General features: G+C 39.9%; 2 long non-coding RNA genes across 2 annotated transcripts; one reads left to right on the top strand and one right to left on the bottom strand.

The window, feature by feature from the left end:
* Positions 1 to 221: 221 nt before the first annotated feature.
* On the bottom strand, positions 222 to 14976 carry LOC131191745 (uncharacterized). The gene is made up of 3 exons (XR_009153571.1): positions 14511 to 14976; positions 2369 to 2495; positions 222 to 1178 (listed from the first exon to the last, which is right to left on the bottom strand). It is a non-coding gene; the product is annotated as an uncharacterized LOC131191745 (long non-coding RNA).
* Positions 12987 to 18974, top strand: LOC131191746 (uncharacterized). Its single transcript, XR_009153572.1, has 4 exons — positions 12987 to 13111; positions 14185 to 14228; positions 16395 to 16477; positions 18399 to 18974. It is a non-coding gene; the product is annotated as an uncharacterized LOC131191746 (long non-coding RNA).
* Positions 18975 to 19564: the final 590 nt, after the last annotated feature.

The raw sequence follows: 19564 nt of genomic DNA, 5'->3' as shown, positions 1-19564 counted from the left end.
CATACTTTCTCCTCATTCATTTAAAGCCAAAGTTCATATTAATGTAATTTAATCAGAAGCTGGTGTTGTCATGCCATTCCAATACAGCAAGAAATTGTATTTTCTTTGTTATAGTTTATAGAGCATGAAACTTTTACTCCCTTTTCAACCTTGTTTGGTTTTCAAATCAAAATGAAATATTTCCCATTGCCCCAAATCCTTCTTATTACCATCTCTTCACGATTCACTTTATTTGACAATTACGTCTGGGAGATACGTTCGTGAAAGGTGATTGTGAATCTTCACATTTTTAAATCTTCATAGAATACATTTTGAGTGTATTAATATTTACATAATTTCCCTCCTCTGAAATATTTATACAGTATGTGTAAATAGATACATATATTCAATATTATCCACCTGGGCTTTCGTCAAAGTTTAGAGCATACCCCAGATCAACAGGAGTGGCATTCTAATCATGCAGAAGGTATCTACATTTAGCAGGCCCACAATTAAGCTTCAGAAAGTCTTTGTTTACACCATTAAGTTCATCTAAAGTCAGATAAGTGCATAGGTCGCTATAGAGATCCACTTCCTCTACAGCAGTGTTTCTCAACCTTGGCCATTTTAACACACACACATCGGAATTCTTTAGTCGCTAGGCTAGTATTAATTTTAAATTAATCTAAAGATGAATATTAGAATAAATCTTAAAACAGCTAAGGTTAAGAAACACTGTTTTACAGTATTTTCCTTTGTTGCATCAGAGAAAGTTGAATTATATGCCTTCTGAAGCTAGAGGTGATTCTAGTAAGAGGACTATTCTAGGACAGAAGATTTTGGCCTCAAAACAAGTAAGCTGTAGCTGCTGAAGAATAGATAAGTATGGACGGTTGGTACATAAGGTTTAAGGATGTTTATGAGTAGAGCAAATAGCCTGATATTGTGGAATGAAGGGTTGGTCAACAACATTATTGGAGTAGGAGGAAAAAGTTACCTAACATTTGTTTGGCTTTCAAACATTTTCTTCTCTAGGTTGCTTATGTCAGGAGCTATCAGTTGGGATTGTGGCCAAAACTCATCATTTCTTTCTTTGCTCTTCTTTCATTGTGTCCTAGATATGCTGTCTTCTCCCTCATATGTCCTTTAGTGTGTAAGTTGGTCATTTCCCAATGAATCTCGAACAGGAATGAAGGCCTCTGGTAAACAAACAGAAAGTGCCCTTCACAAGCTGGTAAAACATAAAACACATTTCTGTGGGGTTCATGCATTCTTTCTCATGAACAAAGTTCAGTTTGGTGATAACCTGAAGGCCAGTGACCATAGACCAGGGGTGTCAAACTCAAGGCCCGGGGCCCAGATCTGGCTCGCAAGATACTTAGATCTGGCCTGCAGGGCTGCCCTAGAAACAGCAAAAGACCAGCTTATGGTGCCTCTGCCAGCAAAAGTGGAGCTCCATTTTCACTGGTAGAGCGTTCGGGCCACCACAGGCACCCCTGACATGAGTGATGTCGAGCTGGCCACGCCCACCCTGGCCACACCCACTCTATATCTCTGTACCCAGGAACAACCCAACGTGAGTCTTGTTCTTGCTACTTGGATATGAATGTAAATAAAACATCTGATTAAGGTGCCAATTCTTTAGATGGGAAATTTACAGCTTAATGGGCCAAAACCGACCCACCAGATCATCCAATTTAACACGGGAGGAACCTGGACTGGATTTTCCCTATTTCTGATTTTGAATTGATTTTGGAGATTAAACAATTGAGTGCTGGGAATTTAAAAAGAAAATATTCACAGTGGTAATGATCACTACGGAATGACATTTCTGAAGTTGAATACTATCTAGCTTTCCTTTTATACATCTATACAAACACACCCACATTTACAAGTATTATTTTGTCCTTATGCTTCACCACTCAAATGCTTTTATTTCGGCTTCATGCACGCAGTGACATTATGTGCCATTTTAATATTTAAATGTTTAATTTTTAGTTGGTTGGATTTGTGCACACTTTACTATGTTAGATGGTGAAGTAGCAAATTACTATCTCTTCTGAATTTTGGACAGAGATATTTGTTAAGTATCTACACAGTTTTAAATTCTTATTCCAAAGGGGGCTGTCAAAGCAGATAATCTCCATGGGAGAAAAATAAAGGATCTATCTATAGATCCATATGGTAAGAGTTCAACGTCACTTAGGAAAACATTACACTTTCTTAAATAACTAAGCAATAGATAGAAATGCTCTATATACAGTACATAATGTTAACCTATACAAAAAACCTATTTATATCCAGGGCCTGGAATTTCAATCTTGTTTTCTTAATAGATGCTTTCACTGAATGCTTACAGTAATCTCTTTCTCACAATACAGCTCCTTACCTTCTGCTTTATTCTTGGCTGAAATCACAGTGGAGAATAGATGGAAACGGAAGCTTTTTGGGTAACATGAAGGAGCAGGGACAAAAGACAAGGAATTTCCACTGTTTTCCTCCATTCCTTCTTTTTTCTAAACCGCAAGACAGAAATAATAAAAGCAGATCAGCCCTTTTTACATGAACAGCTCTGGATCTGCTAATGTATTGGATCCCATGCAGCCACTGTTAAAAGGCCATTGTTCCATATCCACAACGCAGATGACAGAAGAGTTTCAGTAATTTCCCCAAGTCCTTTAGATGTTTTGGATACAATTCCCTTCCCTTCCAGCTACTTGGCCTCTGAAGCTAGCCTAATATAGCTAGGGAGGAACAGTCTGGCAGAAGTTGACCCACCACATTTGGTCTTAGGGGCTATGGGAAAAACAAAGCAAACATGTTGAATAAGAAAAAAAAAGTTATTTCATTAAATGGGGACATTATAGGAGGAGGCATGTTTAACATCCTCAGCAATTTAGGACAGATGTTTTGAAAATCAACAAAATCATAAATCAACTGAAGGACACCCCGAATAAAATTAAATGAAGAGAGATACAGATCATAAGCTCATATAGCGAATGATGCTGTCTTTATTTTGCATGTGCAACACACAATAAGCAAGTTGATTCCTCCACCAGCTTCAATGCTAAAGGAAAAATTGGGCAGAACTGATTGATGAATTCTGTCCATCATCTTTAAGCTCCTTCCTGGGTTCTTCTTCTAAGAGCAAGTTTTTTTTCTAAAACAGAAGACAAATTAATGAGCTGAGTCACAAGTAGAGCTGTTATTTAGAAGTTCCCTCCCGTTGCTTTCCTTTCATTATATAGACAACAGATGCTGACATTCAGATTCCTTGTTTGTTTGGGGGAGGGCAGAATTTCCTTCATTCGACTGATTTCTTTTTTTAGCCTTGCATTAAATGAGTAAAAAATTATAGAGTTATAGCCTTAAAATAATTCTGAGAAGTCCAATGCTACTGTACAATTCTGCTGGTTCACCAATACACAGGCTTGTATTATTCTACTCTGGACACATTCTACAACATCCTTGCTCTTTGGAGAAAGCGCTGATGCTGGGAAAGGTGGAAGGAAAGAGAAGAAGAATATGACCAGCAGCAAAGTGAGTAGACTCAGTTACAGTGACTGCTGGAAGACCTGAAAGACCATCTTAGGGCCAGATTATCATAGAGAAAATCAAGAGCTGTGGTGGCGCAGTGGTTAGAATGCAGTATTGCAGGCTAATTCTGCTGACTGCCAGCAGTTCAATTCTCACCCGCTCAAGGTTGAGTCAGCCTTCCATCCTTCCAAGGTTGGTAAAATGAGGATCCAGATTGTTGGGGGCAATATGTAGACTCTCTCTAAACCACTTAGAGAGGGCTATAAAGCGGTAGATAAGCCTAAGTGTTATTGCTATTTACCTGGACACTTAGAGATGACACTGACTTGAAGGCACATAATTAGTCAATCAGTCACTGGAGTTAATTCTTTTAGAGGCTCAACAAAATAAGCCACAAAAAGTCTTGTTTCTCTTGTCTTTTGTTTGCTCAGGAAAAAAAGACCCAAAATTAGGTTCAGAATTCTGGGGCAGTGGTGGAAAGGCGCAATAGGGTGAGGGTGGGGTGTCAATTTGATGAAAGCATTGTGGCAGATTGTTTTACTGTTGGTTGAATATCTGTTTTCCTTTAACCGAGCCCATATCAAGCAGCTTGCCAATCAGGAGAACAGAGTTGAGGATTGCAGGTGGCAGAAATGGGCCACCTCTATGGCCGCCTATGCTGCTTCTCCGATAGGAGGTGGGCCTTGGACACAAAATATGGCTGATAGCTTATGCCGCTTTGGTGCAGCTGCTGATGGCAGCTGCTAACCCTGATCAAACATTGCCGAGTTGAGTCGGAACAAATTGACAACTACATCATGGAAACTAGACTGAGCTGTCTAGAAAATACCTCTGGGCAATTTAGGCCATCAAATCCAGCCCCCTGCTTACTGCAACATTCAGACAGATGGATGTTTATCCTCTGCTTGAATGATTCCAACAAGGAGAATCCCACCACTTTCCTGATTAATGGATTCCACTTTTCTTTGAAATCTTGCCTTGCTGTAACTTAAATCCATTATCTGACAACCTGGAGAGAGAAAATATCTTGACATCCTTTCAGAAATGTGAAGAATGCAATATTCCCCCTTCCCAGGCATTTTTTAAAAAAAAACGTTTTTCTACTCTACCTTCACAGGAATTTATTTGTCTCCCTTGTTCATCCTTATTCTCCTTTTCTGAACTCGTTCCAATTTCTCTGAATCCTTCTTAAATTATGGTGCTCAGAACGGGATACAGTATTCAGTGGGATCTGTCAAACTAGAATAAAGGGTGACTCCCCAATGCTTTGAAAATTGTGCATTTGTTGATGCAGCCTAAAATTGCACTGCCTTTTTTTTCAGCGATAGTGCACTGTTGACTCATTTTCAGTTTGCAGTCAACTATTATTTCAATATAGCTTTCACAAAATCATTTCTTAGCCACATTTTTCCCCATGCTCTATTTGTTCCTTGATTTTGTTTCTAAATTAAGATTTTTGCACTTGCCTTTTAGTTTCTATTACTTTCAAAGAATCACTCTAATGTTTCAAGATAAGCTTGGATTTTATTTCATATTCTAGAACACACAGTTCTGTAAAACCTGTAAATCTGATAAGGCATTCCCATCCAAGTCATTAATGAAAACATTGTAGAAACCCAGAAGTGAATTTTGTGGCACCCCACTTGATATATTGCTCCAATCTAATGAGGAAAATTAATGCACATTCTTCAAGTATAATTTTTAAGACAGTTATGTATGTATCTGTACTTCATCTAGCCCATACTTAACTTACTTGCTAAACATTATCAAATTCTTTGTTTGAAGTAAAAATATTCTCTATCTTCAAAATTCCCACCATCTACTAAAAATTATATGATCGCGAAATGAGACAAAGTTATTCTAGCATGATTTGTTCCTGACAAATCCATGCAGAATTCTGGTAATTGTCACATTGTTTTTCTCTGATGAGCCATTTGTTTATGGTCTTTTGCTTTCAAGATAAAAAGTTTGGTTCAGTGCCAATATTTCTGTGCCCCCCCCCCAAAGAGGGTGTGCTCTTTTTGCAATATTTCAGTCAGAAATGTTGTATTACAAGAAAGACAATAGGTTTTGTGTAAATTATGGGTGGGGTGTATGTTTCATGTCCTAACTTGAACTGTTTTTGCTGCTAAGAGAACATAGGTATTCATGAAGTTGTTCTGCTATGCAATTACCATGATGTCCTTGTATTACATAACTTGCTTTGCATAGGCCTCTGCTCTATGGAAGAAGCAACATTCTGTTTACAACACCGTAGAGTCAAAACTTGATCAGAAGTTCAGATCTCTCTAATGATTCTCTCTAATGATTGACACTGCTGCAAAGTGGAATTGTTTTAAATGACAGCTTACACCAACTGTCATTAAAACCCCAATGTGTGCAAGGAATACTTGATTATGGAAGACTGTCCTACGACAATGCTCACAACATTGTGCTGCAGAGAAAATCTGTCAGGAAATCAGTTCTGAATCACGTGTCCTTCTCAATGTTCACCTTTCAACATTCCTTCAAGTGGTAGGAGAGAGCACATCAGCATGCTTTGGTAAACAACTTTCTAATTAAGTATCAGAGTACATTTGCAAACTGTTTTACTCCTTTGCACTTTGCAACACTAAGCAAAGTGTGTGCTCATCACCACATTACATTGTTGTGGAGTGTTTTGTCCCCACAGTTTGGCTGCTGTTTTGTTTGTTTATTCGAACTGCTAAACCATAATATATCCCAGGGCAGAAGGAAATCTTGGCATCTTTCCTGAAGTTCAGTTCCTTCCAATATGATAGATTTCCCAAGCAAAGACTCAGCTTGTTCTGTCTCTTTTCCTCTCTCCACTTCATCTTGGCCAGGAGCCCTTCTTCCCAGCTTCCTGGCTGCTGTGCTCCCTTCTGCTGGGTCAGCAGAATTGCACATTAGACTTCTTTACGCTGCAGGCAAAGAGGAAGAAAACAGCAGCATTCCTTTGAATTGGGTGGATGGGTGGGAGACTGTGCTCACCCATCTGCCAAGACGGTACAGCTCCTCCAGGTCACTTCTTACTGAGTGCCCACACTAATGACGCAAACTGAGCTGAGCTACAATGCTTGGATTTGTAATCCACATAATAGGGTGAATATGCAGCCAAAGGCAAGAAGGCTTCTATGGAACAAGCCGAACTGGGACAAAGTCATTGAAAGAGACCAGGAGAATCATTGCTCTGTTTTCCTATTCAGTCTCTGCATTACCAAGAGGCTTGCATCACCTTAAACAATGGTTCAATTATGACAGCAATTTTCACATATGCATGATGTACCTTTCTGAGTTTCAGCTCTTAATTATATATAACTAGTTGGAAGTAAGGCAAGTTAATATGCAGTGAAATCAGAAGGTGAAAACACAGGTAATGGATGAAGAATGACCTTTCACATCACAGTTATTGTGAAAGTTAGATGATTACCTGACATCATAGCACCAGTGAGTTTACTAAAATATCAAAATGAGTCTGGTAGTACTTTTTTTTCCCCAGCAAACAAATTTTATTAACCTTTAATAATATTTTAATTAAGGGTGTTAATCAGAAAAGATGCTATCAGACTCCTCATCTTTTGATATCATAGATTAACACAACTCTCCTTCTACAATAACATATTTGATTATTTAAAACGACAAAGACAAAATGTCCTAAAGTTACATCAGCGCAATCAAACTTTTTGATTCATTGTGGAAGATCTGTTTGGTGGCACATCCATTGTTTAGAAATTCTTTGGATCAAAAATGATCATACAGAAGATGAAAAGTATTTTGTTCTCCAGCGGCTTTTTGAATGCAGTTTTTCTGGCCTCATAATATCTTGATTCATTAGTTCTTTTGTGTGGGAACTCTCTTCTTGAGAGTTCTCCATAAAATCTCAACAGAGATGACAACAACTAAAGATTATGGATGCTGCAAGTCGCGCAATCTAGATGTCACCAGATTGGGGAAGACCAATGAGATCTGCAGAATCTTGCTGTTTTTATCATCCATTAAAATTCTCTGGATAACTTTAGGCTAACCATTTATTGTCTCTCAGCCCAAATTATCCAATGCTCTTATTCTGGAGGACAATGTTAAGAGAGAGTCCCATGGATATCAGCTGAGGTCCTGGAGGAAAGATATTTTATATTCTATAATGGAGTAAAAAGTATTTTCTTAGGGGCTTTTAAGGCGAAAACAGAAAGGTGAACTTCCCTATATCAGTACTCTTGTCTTGCTCAATCGTCCTGTATTTTAAACTGTTTTTGAATACTAAAATGAAAAAAAAGTGAAACGACAATCATTGTAAAACCTTCCTGTAAAACCCTTCCTTGGAATGTTAAAAAATACTAATTATAGCTCTCTACTGCTGATTAGATAGGGGCTTAATTTGGAAATCAGAGCTAAAAGAAGTAGAGCAGGGCAAAAGAGATTACTTGTAGATTGTGGGGATGGGAAAGACTTTTTTTTCTCAGAAAGCTGCTTCAGAGAGTTCATAGATGGTCCTGAGTTAGCTTTATTAGTAGCACAATGCAGCATAAAGATTGTGGTGGCTGATCAGCTTTAGTGAAGCTGATTTGAAAGAGCTATTATTGTATTGGATGCCTTTCACCCTTCTCAGTTTGATGTAGAAACTCTAGAAGAACACAGAGGGTTAAATAAGTAACACACACAGTGATCATGACATCAAGAGCTCCCACCATCTTGGTCAGCTTATCGATATCATAGGGCTCAGCAAAATTTCTCAGCAGATCAGAAAGAAGGGGAAGCAATTCATGCACTGGAACAGCCAGTGTTTAAGCTATAGTGGGAATAATTGGTGGGCTGTTGGGGGTTTGGGAGAACCTCTAGCTAAGATTCTGTGCAGTTCGGCGAACCCCCAAATCCCACTCTTGGCTGGCCCCACCCACTCCACCCTGCCCTTTCAGGAATCCCCACGCAGCCGGTTTTGGATGCAGGTAAGTGCAGAGCGCGCACGGAGGCTCGGAGAGGGTGAAAAACAGATCTATGGGAAGGCCGGAAACAAGCCTCTGGAATGTGAGGAGTCTGTTTTCGCCCTCCCAGAGGCTCAAGGAAAGCCTGGGAAGGGCAAAAACGCCACCCCCCATCATGATGCAGGAGGCTGACTAGGCCACGCCCACCATGGCCATGCCCACCCAGCAACTGAGCAGAGAACCCCTTGCTAAAAATTTTGAAGCCCACCCCTGCCCAGACATCTGGCAAAAGGAGCAATATCCTCCATTTTATCTTCATGACTTTTGGTCTGTCATGTCTGTCAGATAGGCCTAGCTTTATGCTTAGAGTCGCCTTGGTGAGATTGGCTGCATCGAAATGTAATAGATGAATAAATAGCTTTAAAATAAAATATTGTCTTAAATATCTTGGATTTTTTAAAATGTTTTCACAACAATAGTCATTCAAACGTTCATGTATTTTGATCTTGTAAATTGTCTGCTTCTTTCTTTCCCTCAGCTGCAACCTAGATTTATATTATTTAAGTTATTTCCTGATTCCAGCAATCAGCTTCAATCCAGCCCCTTCAAGTATATGGTCACTGTAGATCACATGACTTGTAATAGGTTTCTATGGAGAAATTGAAAAAGGGCATCATCATTAATTCACTAGCATCCGTTCTTGAAAATAAAGATGAAAAAATATTGCAGTTCAAAAAGCAATCTTTCTGATGCTAGAAAAGGTAATTTCATAAACATATAGGCTTAATTATATTTTCTGATTTTTCATTGTAATTTTTGTTGTGGATGGCAAGAAAATTAAATACTATGCGTATCTTCTTCTTTTGCCCTTAATGGTCCTCCTTTCCAACCATTCATGCCCTCCTTTGCCTGTCAAGATATCTGGCAACTTAGTCTCATCAAACTTTATATAATACCAAGAGTTTTTCCAGACTTTCTGTTGAAGACTGAAACTGTACTTTATATTCAGAAAACAAGTGATGTTTATTATTTATTTGGAAAATTTATATTGCTGCCTACTCGCTCATGGTGACTAGGCAACTTATGGGAAATAAAAACACAACATAAAAGAAATAAAAATAATAAATAATAACATAATAACCCCCACCTATAACCCCCACAAAACGTATGCAGGAACTGGGTATGTCTAGTTTAATGAAAAGAAAGACTAGGGGAGACATGATAGCAGTGTTCCAATATCTCAGGGGCTGCCACAAAGAAGAGGGAGTCAAGCTATTCTCCAAAGCACCTGAGGGCAGGACAAGAAGCAATGGGTGGAAACTAATCAAGGAGAGAAGCAACTTAGAACTAAGGAAAAATTTCCTGACAGTTAGAACAATTAATGAGTGGAACAACTTGCCTCCAGAAGTTGTGAATGCTCCAACACTGGAAATTTTTAAGAATATATTGGATAACCATTTGTCTGAAGTGGTGTAGAGTTTCTGCTTAAGCAGAGTGTTGGACTAGAAGACCTCCAAGGTCCCTTCCAACTCTGTTATTCTATTTTCTATTTTCTAACACCGGCCTACCCTGGCAGCAACACACACTCATACCAGCCATTTAATGGGCTCCATCCTACTCTGAGTTCCCCAGGCCCACTGGCAGATATATTATGTGCACTAACTTCATATTCAACCTTTGGACACAAAATCCTTATAATTTATTTATTTTATTCAATTTGGTGCTGCCAAACGACTCCAGACAATGTAACAGCCAAAATAGTATCCACAAAACAGAGACATCTCCAGATTGGAAGGGGGTGCAGAAAAGTGTGCATGTGCAAAGCCTAATACAAGTAAATGCCTGATGCTACAAAATTCTGAATAACTATTGGGTCTAAGTCTACATGGAGAGAAGTAAGCAGTGGGGTGCCACAAGGCTCCGTCTTAGTCCCAGTACTCTTCAATATCTTCATAAATGACTTAGATGAGGGAATAGAAGGGGAATTCATCAAATTTGCAGATGATACCAAAATGACAGAAATAGCTAACACCCTTAGAAGATAGGCTCAAGATCCAGATGGATCTTGACAGACTTGAACACTGGGCCCTATCTAACAAAATGAAATTCAAGGTAGAGAAAAGTAAAGTCTTACAATTAGGAAAGAGAAACCAAAAGCACACATATAAACTGGGGGAAACCAGGTTTAATAGCAGTGACTGTGAGAGGGATCTTGGAGTCTTAGTGGATAATCAGCCAAATATGAGCCAGCAGTGTGCAGCAGCAGCTAAAAAGGCCAATGAAATCCTAAATTGCATTAACAGAGGGATACAATCAAGATCAAGTGAGGTACTAATACCACTCTATAAAGCCCTAGTAAGACCACACCTAGAGTACTGCAACCACTTTTGGTCACCACACTATAAAAAAGATGTTGAGACTCTAGAAAAAATGCAGAGGAAAGCAACCAAGAAGATTAGGGGACTGGAGTCTAAAACATATGAAGAATGCTTACATGGGCATGACTAGTCTAGTGAAGAGAAGGACCAGGGGAGACATGATACTTGAGGGGCTGCCACAGAGGGGCTGCCAAATACTTGAGGGGCTGCCACAGAGAGGAAGGGTTCAAGCTGTTTTCCAAAGTACCTGAAGGCCAGACAAGGAATAATGGATGGAAACTGACCAAGGAGAGATTCAACCTAGAAATGAGGAGGAACTTTCTGACAGTGAGAACAATCAACCAATAGAACAGCTTGCCTTCGGATATTGTGGAAGCTTCATCACTTGAAATTTTCAAGAAAAGATTGGACTGCCATTTGTCAGAAATGGTATAGGGTCTCCTGCTTGAGCGGGGGGGGGAGTTGGACTAAATGACCTATAAAGTCCCTTCCAACTCTGTTAATCTGTTTAAATACAGTATTTCTATTCCCACCCAATAGTGGGAATAGAGTAAAATCGTGGAAAAAGGTGAGGATACCTGACTGGCTGGTGAAATACTGAGCAAGAGTTTCCTATCTTGCAACATTATGTAGTAAGACACATGTCTTTCTTCTCTGCAGGATAACATGGGATGTTGAAATAGAATCTACTTATTTTATAGGTCAAGCCACTAACAGAGAATGCCTGGTTTACTATCAGGGTCACTGCATTGTATTGACATAGTTGTCTTATGGGTGTCCTAGCTACTGTACTTTGTGACTTACATATTATCTTAAATACTTTGGCCACCTAATGAGAAGAGAGGACTTATTGGAAAAGACCCTAATGTTCAGAAAAATTGAAGTTAAAAGGAGAAGGGGACAGCAGAGAATGAGATGGTTAGACAGTGTCATTGTCGCAATGAACATGAATTTGGGCAAACTACAGGAGACGGGAGAACAGGGGAGCCTGCTGTGCTATGGTCCATGGAGTTGCAAAGAATCAGACACGACTTAGTGACTGAACAACAACAACAATATATCATCATTAAACAAGCCTGAGCTTTTGTTTCAGAAATACAATGCTATTTTGTGAAGGAGTGCGGCAAGCAGGAAATAAATCCCTAGCTCTCTTTGTGTTTGTTTTTTAGAGGATATCCTCTCACTGTTCTGAACAATTTCTTTTCTCCAGACCTTATTTCTACCAGAGACAGCAAAACTCATAGTAGTTGTTTTGAGACTCAGTGGCCAAATGATCCTTTCAGCAGCTTTTCCATCACAATGATCTTCAGATATGTCAGAACCACAACTCCCAGAATTCTCTACCTTTACAGTTGAAGGAAATGCTACCTGTAGTTTTGGGAATGATAGTTCCGATACATTCCAAGTTTGCCAGATTTAGATTAAGGTAGCCAACTCCTTAATTCTCCTTCCACAAGGAGAAAGCAGAAAGCAGACTTAGAAGCTATGATGCAGTTAGCAATTTATTTATTTATTTACTCGGGTAGATTAAGATGGTGCTGGTGTTTTTGAAATAAAAAAAATTTATTTGCTTCCTTCAATATGTGGAAAGCTAACCCTGACTATAACTTGTTGCTGGCAATCCTTATGATTTATATTGACTGATATTGATATATTGACCATCATTTGTGTTGTAAATGTTGTACCTTGATGAACGTATCTTTTCTTTTATGTACACTGAGAGCATATGCACCAAGACAAATTCCTTGTGTGTCCAATCACACTTGGCCAATAAAATTCTATTCTATTCTATGTTACATGTGGGATCCTTTGTTCTTTTGACTCCACAGTCCTGACCTTTTTCTACTTGTACCACATATTCTATCTGCTTGGTGCTTAAAGGCAGCCATCACAAAAGATGCATTGAGTTCTCTTGGATACTTTCAACAGCTCTGAGCTGAGTTAATCATGATGTAAAGATAAAGCCGGAGGAGAAGAATGGTATCACACAACCCACAAGAAAACTAAAGCTGCCTTGTGAAATTTTATGAGGGAACACTGTGAGGAAATGTTTCTCCCTTTTCTTGTTGCTAAGATGGATGACATACCCGAGAAATCCCACAATTCAGCTCTAGGAGACAACCTTTTAAAACCAGCTGGTTGGGAAATATCCTAATATAGTCTCACTGCTCATGTTTTTGTAGATGTATTGGTAGCCATAATAGTCTCTTGTTAAATGGCTCCTGAAAGGCTGATTTAAGGTTGCCTGCAACAGCCAATAGATGTTGCTGCATATGTATGCTGTGAAGGGGTTGATGGGTAAGTGGAGGTTGCAGAGCAGTGGTAAAATCCAATTTTTTTTACTACCGGTTCTGTGGGCGTGGCTTTGGTGGGTGTGGTGTGGCTTGGTGGACATGGCTTGGTGGGCGTGGCAAGGGAAGGATACTACAAAATCCGCATTCCCTCCCCACTCTGGGACCAGCCAGAGGCGGTATTTGCTGGTTCTCCAAACTGCTCAAAATTTCCACTACCGGTTCTCCAGAACCTGTCAGAACCTGCTGGATTTCACCCCTGTTGCAGAAGGCTACAGAGGAGCCAGCATGCATACTTCCAACTGTGTATAATGCAGAAGTATGGACATGGATTGGTTCCAACTTCCTGATGGGAGGAATCATATCATCATAGCCACCATCATAACTTTTGGGCTATGCTCAGTGGACACCTTTGATAGATACATTAAGCCTCAGCTGAGCATGCCAATTCACAAAGAATCTCCCTATGGGGTTTGACATATTTGTCCTTACAGTTCTTTCCTCAAGGAGTGTTAACTGCAGACAGATACTGGGAAAAGCAAGAAGAATTTGGATTCTTCACACAACAGAAATACAATAAGGTTGCCCACAGAAGAAACTTTTAACTAGTTTCTCCCAATTGCGCATCCTCTGGATGTGCTTGATCTGTCTGGAAATTTTGAAAGCTGAAATCCCTAAACTTTAGGGAGGAAAGAAAGAAGACAGCCAAGCTGGGAACAGCCTTTCTTTGGAATAGAATGGAAAGTATAAATGGGAACAGCAAAGGTGAGATCTGGGTCAGTAATCAGTAATAAGCTAGCCTGGTATTAATGTCGGCAGCCCCAAATGAGTAGTAAAGAGCTTTATGTAACTGTATTTCTATAATCTACTTCTCAGAGGATTTTGTCTTGGACAGTTTGTGAAGCTCAGGGAGCAAATCTAGGAAACTTTTAAGTGTCTTGAAGAAATATTATGGATCAGCAGAATCTTTTGTCCATCCAGATGACAGAAGCTATATCCCCACATACGTCTGATCATGACACAAACGTTACATCATTTTTGTCCTGTGTCCCCATGATATTGTCTTTATCTCATCCCTAGCTCAAGACTGTGACAGTGTTAGATCATCCTGTACCAATGTTCAAGTAAGTCTTTCACCTTATTCTGACAGTCTCTGAGAGCAACCTCAGTGCGCCTAAAATCTGTTAAGACACTTACTGCCTTGGAAGGAAATCAAGTATACAGTATGTCGTGACTGGGCACAGAGGCAGCAATGGAAGGATCAGGATTTGAAGTGGGAAGATGGTGGCAAGTTTTATGCCAAGGTAGATTTCTGTTGACTTGGAAGGATGGGTGGAGGATAATTTTTGCAACTCAGCGGTTGTGTTGTGTCTTGCCCGCCCTCAGAGCAGCCGGGCCCTTCTTACCTGCTCCCGCACACTGAGGAATGTATGCCTCCCGGTCCCAGTCCTGGCTCCATGCCCCCACAAACTGCAGAAGGAGAATCTCCCTGCCCCAGCCCTGACTCCATGCCCAGGCAAACGGAGCAGCTAGACCCCTCCCCCTCCTCCACAGCAGGTGAGCCTGAGGAGGGTTTATTACCAACAGCTGATTGGTGTGACCCTCGCATCAGAAGATTGGAGAGGCGGAGGCTGCAGAGGGAAGGGAGGGGCAGGCCTTAATGAGTGCTGAGTCATGGAGCCACACCCCATGGCCTATATAAAGGATCTACTTTCTGGCAGTCTCTGAGTCAGGCAAAAGTCAAACTTATCTTGCTGAAGTCACTTACTGGTCTCCTGCCTGCTCTGAGGACTTTGCTAGGACTTTGGGCAGAGCTGCAGAGGCAAGCCTGATTCGGATTTCCCGGACCCAGCCGTCAGCGGAGGAGTGGGACACGACAGGTTGAGAAAGACTTAGAGAAACCCTGGACAGAGATTTTGCTTGTTAAACAAGCCAAAGAATCAAGGGATAATACTGGGACTGGGATAGAGTGTTACCTATTAGTTTAATTCATATCATGTAGCTTAGGGATACTCAACCTTTTTATACCTACCGCCCACTTTTGTACCTCTGTTAGTAGTAACATTTTCTAACCGCCCATTGGTTCCACAATAATGCGCTGTGTATTGTTGTCTGCGGATGCCTCTTGCGCATCGTGGATTGGGTTTGGTGGGGGGGCACTGGCTACCAGCTCTGCTTGTCTGTTACAGTTGGGTGGTGTGGGGGGAGATGCATGAGCTATTCTGGGACGAGGCTCTTTTGTTTAAGGTCACACTATAGTGCCATTTGGTTTCACTTACGTAACAGGAACGAAACTTATGTGCGGGCGATACAAATAGTATATTTTCAGAAATTTAAATTGTCACGGGGAATTTTATGAAAACCTAATGAAAATGTTTTTAAATAATGCTATAATTTTTTTTAAAAAAGTCAATTAAATTAAAAAAAAGGAAAGTGATTCAGTATCGGACAAAACCCCTACCTCCCACCATGAAAGCTGGAACTCCCACTAGTGGGCGGTAGGGACCAGGTTGACTACCACTGATTGTGGTAGTCAACCTTGTGCATTTCTTATTTCTTTTGAAGGCTCAGGCTCTTGCCTGAAATCCATGAACTTCAGCACTTCTCTCATCACAGTTCTCCTCAATCTTAAAATCTGAGTATCTTAAATTCAAGGACTGCCATGTGGGCACCCTACTTTTCAGATGACTGCTTTTCTAAGACTGAGAGAAAGTCACTAGCCAAAGATTATCCAGCTAACTTTGTGCCTAAGGTGAGGCTAGAATTCTGTCTCCCAGTTATTAGCCTGGTGCCTTAACCACTCCACCAAACTGGTCCCTTTTCTTTTACGAGATTAAAATATTCTCCATCCATTCTTGGGATGGAGGGAGAAATACTACCTTAACACCAGATGGATGGCTTAAATCAATCTCACTCATGAATTTCTAGTTTCTAGTCCAGTGCAAACCACTACACCAAACTGGCTTTCAAAAAACCACTACATCAAACTGGCTGTTTACTTACAGTAGTAGTCAAAATTGTGGAAACGTTTTGGGAAAAGTGTATTTTCTAAAACTAGCTAATAACATCACTTTTTTTGGAGTAGTACCATAAAATTATAAATCAATGGAAAGATAATTTATTTAATCAAATCAAATTTAATCAAGAATGTAATGCAATACTTTTTATGAAGGATTTGCTATTAGAATATCATGGAAAGCTGAGAAATCAAATAAATAGATCTTTGAACAACTCAATCCAGAGTTCTCATTTGAGATGCAAATGACCAGACTTAGACTTATCATACACAGGACACATTATGTGAAGACCCAGCTCTCTGGAGAAGGCTATGGTGCTGTGAAAGATGGAAGAGAAGAGGATAACTAGCAGCAAGGTCAATGAACTCAATTACAGTGCTGATGAATGTACCACTGGAAAACCTGAGGGATTAGATTGGAAACAGACCCTCTTAGAAAAAATCTATCTGTGTGGTTGCTACAATCCATACCAAATCGATGGCATATGTAATTCATGCTAAAGGTTACCCAACTAAGATTTAACTGACGTGATAATTTTTGTATATCTCATTTTTTTTCTATGTGTTTCACTTTTCTTCTTTATACTTGCTATTCTCAGGAAACTTCTCCAACACAAAGTTCAAAAGCAATAATATTCTTTTTTGCTTTGCTTTTTCAAACTTCAACCTCTGTTTCCATTCCTTGCACAATTTCAATCTTTGTAGCTATAGAAACATCACGGCATTTGAATATCTTTTCTAAGACCTACCGCTCTAAGTGTTAATCTGTAGTGTATTGCCTGACTGCTGGTTCCTTTATTGTTGATATTTGATCCTAAAGAGCAGAAACTACCCATCACTTCAATACCTTCATAATCAATTCCAAGGTTTGTTACCCTACCTTTTGTAATCGATTAGTTTGGTTTTCTTTATATTTCATTTTAGTCCTATATTTTTTCCCTATGCTGCTTGATGTTTATTACTAGAGTTTGCAGATTATTTGCATTTTCAGCTAAAGTACCAGAGTAGTATCATCAGTATAGTTGCATACTGATACAATATTTCTTCCTCCAGTTTTACAACCATTCTCATCTTCTTCCAATCCAGCTTCCTTTAATATATATTTAGCATACAGTTTGAATAAATAAGTATATAACTTTTTCAACCCTTGAACCAATCTATTTTGCCATGTTCTGGCTGCATTGTAGCTTCCTAACTTGTGTGGATTTTGCATGAGGACAGTGAGATGTTCTGAAACTTCAATTTTTTTAAGCATACTCCGTTGCTTGACACAGTCAACACAATGGAAGGTCTTTCTATACTCAATAAAACATATATTTACTTTTTGGGTGGGTTGGGTTTTGTTTTGTTTTTTGGCTTTCTCAATTATCTAGCATGCATCAGCAATAATGCCTCATCTTCATTGGCCTTCATAAAAGCCAGCTTGAAAGTCTGGCATCTCCATTTTGCAAGCATATGAAATTAGAATAGAATAGAATAGAATAGAATAGAATAGAATAGAATAGAATAGAATAACAGAGTTGGAAGGGACCTTGGAGATCTTCTACTGCAATCCCCTGCTTAGGCAGGAAACCCTACACTACTTCAGACAAATGGCTATCCAAAATCTTCTTAAAAACTTCCAGTGTTGGAGCATTCACAACTTCTGAAGGCAAGTTTTCCACTCATTAATTGTTCTAACTGTCAGGAAATTTTTCCTTAGTTCTAAGTTGCTTCTCTCCTTGACTAGTTTCCATCCATTGCTTCTTGTCCTGCCCTCAGGTGCTTTGGAGAATAGCTTGACTCCCTCTTCTTTGTGACAGCCCCTGAGATATTGGAACACTGCTATCATGTCTCCCCTAGTCCTTCTTTTCATTAAACTAGACATACCCAGTTCCTGCAACCATTCTTCATATGTTTTAGCCTCCAGTCCCCTAATCATCTTTGTTGCTCTGCTCTGCACTCTTTCTAGAGTCTCAACATCTTTGTTACATCGTGGCGACCAAAACTGAATGCAGTATTCCAAGTGTGGCCTTACCAAGGCATTGTAAAGCAATACTAACACTTCACATGATCTTGATTCTATCCCTCTGTTTATGCAGCCCAGAACTGTGTTGGCTTTTTTGGCAGCTGCTGCACTGCTGGCTCATATTTAAATGGTTGTCCGCTAAGACTCCATGATCCCTCTCACAGTTACTACTATTGAGCAAGGTACCACATGTCCGGTACCTGTGCATTTTGTTTTTCTTGTCTAAATGTAGAACCTTACTTTTTTCACTGTTGAATTTCATTTTATTAGATACCGCCCAACGTTCAAGTCTGTCAAGATCCTTCTGTAACTTGAGCCTATCTTCTGGAGTGTTGGCTATTCCTGCCAGCTTGGTGTCATCTGCAAATTTGATGAGTTCCCCATCTATCCCCTTGTCCAAGTCATTATTGATGATCAATAATGAGGTAGCAGAAGATTTGTGTGTGTATGTTTATGTGTATACATATATGAACTCCCTCGGCCAGGTAATCACAAGAACTGAATATGGATACAAGTTCAAGAATGGAGCTATTCTACATGGATGACATCAAGTTGTATGTAAACAGTGAACAAGATGTCAACTCACTGAAACACCTGACAATGGTTTACAGTAAGAACACTGGGATGCCATTCATATTGGAGAAGTGCGGCCAGATGCTTATCAAGATAGAGAAGGTGGTAAAAACTGATGGTGTAGAACTACCAGCAGGCCACATAGCAGACAAATAGTCCACCTTACAAGTACCTTAATATCCCACAATCACATGGGATACCACAATGAGGAGTCAAGGAAGGCAACAACATCAAAGTACCATTAAAGGATAAATTAGATCCTGAAGAGTCAATTTAATGGTAAGAACAAGTTCCATGCCATCAACATGTATGCTAGGCTAGTCATCAGATATTCTGCTGGTAGAGTGATCTGGCCAAAGTATGACATGGGAACTGATGATATGAACACCTGGAAGCTCTTCACATGTACAGAGGCTTCCACCACAAACCTAATGCCCAGAGACTGTACACCAGTCAGAAAGAAGGTAAGCAGCATCTGGTGAGTGTCAAAGTCACTATCCTGGATGAAACTCAGAGCATCCAGGAGTACATCAGTAAGAGGGCACCCAATGATGAGCTGCTAAGAGAATGCCTGAGGCAGCAGCAGGTGTGGGAGAAAGATCAAGCAAAGGCAATGCCATGGCAAGACAAAAGCCTATATGGGTTGTACCATTGACAGATAGATGAGTTGGCAGACACTGGGAAATCCTACCAGTGGCTGGAAAGGACTGGAGTAAAAGGTAGCACTGTGGCACTGATCATAGCAGCACAAGAACACTAAGGATCAGATCTATAGAAGCAGGGTTATATCATACTAGACAGTACCGGAGGTGCTGACTATGCAGAGAGGCTTCAGAGACAGTTCAGTGTCAGGTTTTAAGATG

The sequence above is a fragment of the Ahaetulla prasina genome, chromosome 2 (assembly GCF_028640845.1).
Source record: "Ahaetulla prasina isolate Xishuangbanna chromosome 2, ASM2864084v1, whole genome shotgun sequence".
NCBI lineage: Eukaryota > Metazoa > Chordata > Lepidosauria > Squamata > Colubridae > Ahaetulla > Ahaetulla prasina.
Note: the sequence above shows the minus strand (reverse complement) of the source record. Positions and strands in the feature narration are given on the sequence as shown.